At 46.6% G+C, this 5,681-nt stretch overlaps 1 long non-coding RNA gene across 1 annotated transcript; it reads right to left on the reverse strand.

Moving 5' to 3' along the window:
- Nucleotides 1–263: 263 nt before the first annotated feature.
- On the reverse strand, nucleotides 264–4,035 carry LOC119852314. Its single transcript, XR_005291597.2, has 2 exons — nucleotides 3,200–4,035; nucleotides 264–1,065 (listed from the first exon to the last, which is right to left on the reverse strand). It is a non-coding gene; the product is annotated as an uncharacterized LOC119852314 (long non-coding RNA).
- Nucleotides 4,036–5,681: the final 1,646 nt, after the last annotated feature.

Genomic DNA, 5,681 nt, shown 5'->3' on the forward strand with positions numbered 1-5,681 from the left:
TTGGAGGTTCAAGCAGCCAGCTAGGCATTCCACAGAAAATACTAACACCTAGGGGAATGCTGACGGGGATGCTTATCATTTGTATTTTGAGTCTTATGCCTGAGCATGTTAGCATATGGAGGAGAGAGTTGGGAAAGATACACTGCGAGCACTGGGGTGCTGTGTTTGGGTGATGGAAGTGAAACTTTTGTAAAAGCCTAGGAATTATTTCAGCTTTATTTAAAGAAATTTCAGTTAAATGCAATGATGACTCATCACAGATGCATTGCAAGCTGTTTTTATTATAAAGAACGATAAACGCAAAATAAAGGTTTTATGAAACCAATGGAAAAATATACATTTTGCAAATAAATTTAAACAATCTACTAATTAAACCAACTATAAGCCAACCTTTAATCAGAGCAACAATACAAACAGAACTGAAAGTGCAACAGTAAGAACACTGCAAATAGAAAAAAACTGGGGAGGAATGGAGTTAAAGTTACAGATGTGTATATGACTTCCATCTGGATCTTCTTCTCCACAAGGGTTCTTCAGTGGAGTGTTGTGGCTGAAAGATTTCAGGGGCATTGCAGGGATCAAAAGAGCTGGGTTTTCAGGTATAGAGTTCTTGGTGCCCAGAGGTTGGTTCTGAGAGGAGAATAGCATCAGGAGCACTGATGGGGGTAGTTTGGTGGGAAGGAGTTGCTGCTGGTCCCAGTACCGCCTATATGCTGATGGACTCAGCTGTGTCCAGGATTACAGGACCTGCTGGCCAAACAAGGGCGTGTTTTGGAGGATAGCATATTCTGGCTGAAAATGGCATCCACGAGTTACCACTACAGTTCCCTGTCTTTTTTTCATGCTGTCCATGGCCAATGCCACAATCTCTTGGGAGAACTGCATTTCTTTCTCCCTCTGGGTCCTCATATAGAGCTTCCACTTCTCAAACTGGTTTTCCTCTGGGACTCTGCCATGAGTTCTGAAAACTTCTCATCCCAAGTCTTCCCCCACTCCTCCTCAGGTTAGCCAGCCTCTCAGCAACACATAGAGACCCTGTCCTTGAGAGTCTGGCCATTGCAGGTGCTGTGGGAGTTTGAAAAAAATAACTGTTCATATTCCAGACTGGCCATGGTAACATTTTTTTATATAGCTACATGTGATTAGCTCTCTGAGACTCTTCCCAGTCTTCGGAGAATCTCTCAGATGGTAAATGATCTACATGTGAGGAGGAGGGTGCTGGGTGCATTGGGATTTCTGTATATGCTGTTTGAGGGTGAAGGGGTTGGAGTTAAGTTCCCATTTTGTTTGTGCACTAGAAGCACTTTATGGTACGAGGAGTTAAAGGGGATTTATGGCAGGGCATGGGGATGAACTGGATAGTAATCCCCTCTACATCCCCTTTAGGCTCTCAATGTTGTGCTGAGGTGAGTGACTAGGAAGTACAGAATGGTTTTATTCAAAAAGGCAAGAGGCAGACAAGCAAGATACACTGAAGTTTTTCACCAGAATAGGCCCTCTAGACATATGCGGGAGGGCCTTGCAAGCTATACTGAAGAGGGGGCGCACGGCCATGCACTATCATGTGCAAAACAAAACAAATGGAGCAAATCCTCAATCTTCAGTTCTGCTGTATCTCCCTTGCAAACATGGAGAAAGTGCAGAGAAAAACAGACAGAGTTCTGTAATGATTAGGAGTCTGGTGGCACCTTAAAGACTAACAGATTTATTTGGGCATAAGCTTTCATGGGTAAAACACCACTTAACTCCAACCCCTTCACCCCCAAACAGCATAAACAGAAATCACCATGCACCCAGCACCCTCCTCCTCACATATAGATCACTTACCATCTGAGAGATTCTCCGAAGACTGGGAAGAGCCTCCGGGAGCTAATCACATGTAGCTATATAAAAAATGCTACCATGGCCAGTCTGTAATGATTGTCAGCTTGAATTCATGTCACAGGGCATTTATATCTCAGCAGGGAGTAGTATTGTTTACACCTTTACCCAGATATGTAATATGAATTTCTCTCTCACTAACCAAACATTATGAACACTAACTAAACTTCTCCCAAAACCACTGTCTCAGTAAAGCATTGACTTTTGCCCAAATTAATGCTTTTGTTATTTGAATCTGTTGGAGGAGATGGTGGTGGTGTGGTGTAAGACTGCAGCTGCACCATGATGGCAGTCCCCATTTTGAGACAGCAGAAAGGGGGAGGGGGTATTTCACCTCTCAGGACAGATGATGGAAAACAGCCAGCAGGGCAAAATTGCTCTCCACACCATATACCTGTAAACAATTTGATAGCTGTGGTGTTAGCAAGTCACAGAGGCTGATTGCCAGGTGAAATAGCTGCCATTTTGAACACATGCAGGGGACAGGTGGAGCTGGACAGCATGGGTTGAGGGAGGGAGGTGGGGGCTGGATACTCTGAAGGGCTCCTTGCTCACATCCACCTACAATGGCAGGTGGCACAGTGTTTCCTCTAATTTTTTACATCCATGTGTGGAATGAATTTTGTTATGTGCACCAATATGGAGGTGATGTGTGACATCACCTTCATATTGGTGCACATAACAAAATTCATGTGGTGGAGGTGGGGCCGAGGGGTTCGGCGTGTGGGAGGGGGCTCAGGATTAGGGTGCGGGGGGAGGTGAGGGTTCTGGGGTGGGTCTGGGGATGAGGAGTTTGGCATGCGCAAGGGGGCTCGGGCAGAGGGTTGTATGCAAGGAGTGAGGGCTCCATCTAGGGGTGAAGGCCCTGGGGTGGAGCTGGGGATGAGGGGATTGGAGTGCAGGCTGTCCCGGGGCTGCAGTGAGGAGAGAAAACTTCCCCCATCCCTCTCTCGCCACAGCAGCTCGGGGCCGGGAAAAGGTGCCTCTCCCCAGCAGCTCTGGCAGGCCTGGGCCAAGAGATGGGCTCTTCTCTCCTGGCTGCGGCAAGTTTGAGACAGGTCCGTGCTGGGGCCGGCAGAGAGGGACGCCTCTCCCAGTCGCAGCAGGTCCGTTCTGGGGCTGGCAGGGGGGTGCCTCTCCCCACCCGCTGCAGCAGCTCCATGGCATCTCTCTCCGCCGCAGCCCTGAGCTCCTGCACAGCCTAATAAGCAGCTGTGCACCCGTGCAGCTTAGAGGGAACTGGGGTACCAGAACTGAAGCTACAATGCCAGTATTGCACAATAATAATAAATAATGAATTATAAAGATAGATACTAACATGTTGACGTTCCTTCCAGGGAATCTGCCTCTATGATCCTGGCCTGTTTCTCACTGGGACTTGGCTCAGCTGATGCAGTGCAGAAATCAAGGTCAGATACAGTAGGGCTAGTCTAGGGCTGGCTTTCCAGCTGACCGTCATCAGGGTCCTGAGTCCAAAAAAGACCCTGGTTGTCAGAGGACAGCTCCTCTCTGGGATCCTCCTGCTCAGACCCTGATGGATTTTGCCAGTTGGCCTCAGGTGAGGGTGAAGTGAGGGTAGAAGGCTCAAAATTGTGCCTGGGGTAGGTTGTGCTATAATTGTGTAGACTACTGTCCAAGTCATCAAAAACCTGACAGGTCACACGTACCCTGCTGGACTGTCTCCTTTGTCCCTTGTTTCAATGTATTTTCTCCTGAGCTGCTTGTTCTTTATCTAGCACTGGTCAATATCCCGATCGTGACCACTCACGGACACCTGCTTTTGAATGTCCATAGACTGGCCACAAGAGCTTCCTGAAAAGATACTTCTCCCAGATGGCAATGAGATCCAGGGGGTCAGCAAGGCTCCAAGCAGCTGCACAAGGCATGCTGTGGGGTTTCCAGTATGTTATTGCATTTGTATCACAAGAATGCTGATAGACTGGGATTAGGAGCAAGTGGGCGACAGCTGGCTCCGTGACAGCTTTTAAACTTGGAGGAGTAGAGTTGTCCTGGGAACTTGACATCAGAGTGGGGAGGGCATACAGGAACATTTTTATGGCTGACTTAGAACAACGCTTCCTCAGCTCTCGTCCCCTAATGCCCCTACTCTATTTGCGCTACATTGATGACATCTTCATCATCTGGACCCATGGAAAAGAAGCCCTTGAGGAATTCCACCATGATTTCAACAATTTCCATCCCACCATCAACCTCAGCCTGGACCAGTCCACACAAGAGATCCACTTCCTGGACACTACGGTGCTAATAAGCGATGGTCACATAAACACCACCCTATATCGGAAACCTACTGACCGCTATTCCTACCTACATGCCTCTAGCTTTCATCCAGATCATACCACTCGATCCATTGTCTACAGCCAAGCGCTACGATATAACCGCATTTGCTCCAACCCCTCAGACAGAGACAAACACCTACAAGATCTCTATCATGCATTCCTACAACTACAATACCCACCTGCTGAAGTGAAGAAACAGATTGACAGAGCCAGAAGAGTACCCAGAAGTCACCTACTACAGGACAGGCCCAACAAAGAAAACAACAGAACGCCACTAGCCATCACCTTTAGCCCCCAACTAAAACCTCTCCAACGCATCATCAAGGATCTACAACCTATCCTGAAGGACGACCCATCACTCTCACAGATCTTGGGAGACAGACCAGTCCTTGCTTACAGACAGCCCCCCAATCTGAAGCAAATACTCACCAGCAACCACACACCACACAACAGAACCACTAACCCAGGAACCTATCCTTGCAACAAAGCCCGTTGCCAACTCTGTCCACATATCTATTCAGGGGATACCATCATAGGGCCTAATCACATCAGCCACACTATCAGAGGCTCGTTCACCTGCGCATCTACCAATGTGATATATGCCATCATGTGCCAGCAATGCCCCTCTGCCATGAACATTGGCCAAACTGGACAGTCTCTACGTAAAAGAATGAATGGACACAAATCAGACGTCAAGAATTATAACATTCAAAAACCAGTTGGAGAACACTTCAATCTCTCTGGTCACTCGATTACAGACCTAAGAGTGGCTATACTTCAACAAAAAAGCTTCAAAAACAGACTCCAACGAGAGACTGCTGAATTGGAATTAATTTGCAAACTGGATACAATTAACTTAGGCTTGAATAGAGACTGGGAATGGATGAGTCATTACACAAAGTAAAACTATTTCCCCATGGTATTTCTCCCTCCCACCCACCCCCCCCACTGTTCCTCTGATATTCTTGTTAACTGCTGGAATTAGCCTACCTTGCTTGTCACCATGAAAGGTTTTCCTCCTTTCCCCCCCCTGCTGCTGGTGATGGCTTATCTTAAGTGATCACTCTCCTTACAGTGTGTATGATAAACCCATTGTTTCATGTTCTCTGTGTGTGTGTATATAAATCTCTCCTCTGCTTTTTCCACCAAATGCATCCGATGAAGTGAGCTGTAGCTCACGAAAGCTTATGCTCTAATAAATTTGTTAGTCTCTAAGGTGCCACGGGTACTCCTTTTCTTTTTGCGAATACAGACTAACACGGCTGCTACTCTGAAACCTGTCATTAATAAAGTGAACAATTAAAAATAATTTCATTGATCAGATCACTACAGCATGCAAAAAGTGATGCACAGCAATTATATCCACACAAACAACAGACCAAACTAATTCAATCTGAAGCAAACCAAGTCCACTTTGTAAGAGTACTCCAGAAAAATACAGTGTTAATGCTCAATGATGGATTGGGTCATGTGTATACAAGCATTTTCAAACCAGATAAATTC

Source organism: Dermochelys coriacea, chromosome 2 (assembly GCF_009764565.3).
Source record: "Dermochelys coriacea isolate rDerCor1 chromosome 2, rDerCor1.pri.v4, whole genome shotgun sequence".
Lineage (NCBI taxonomy): Eukaryota > Metazoa > Chordata > Testudines > Dermochelyidae > Dermochelys > Dermochelys coriacea.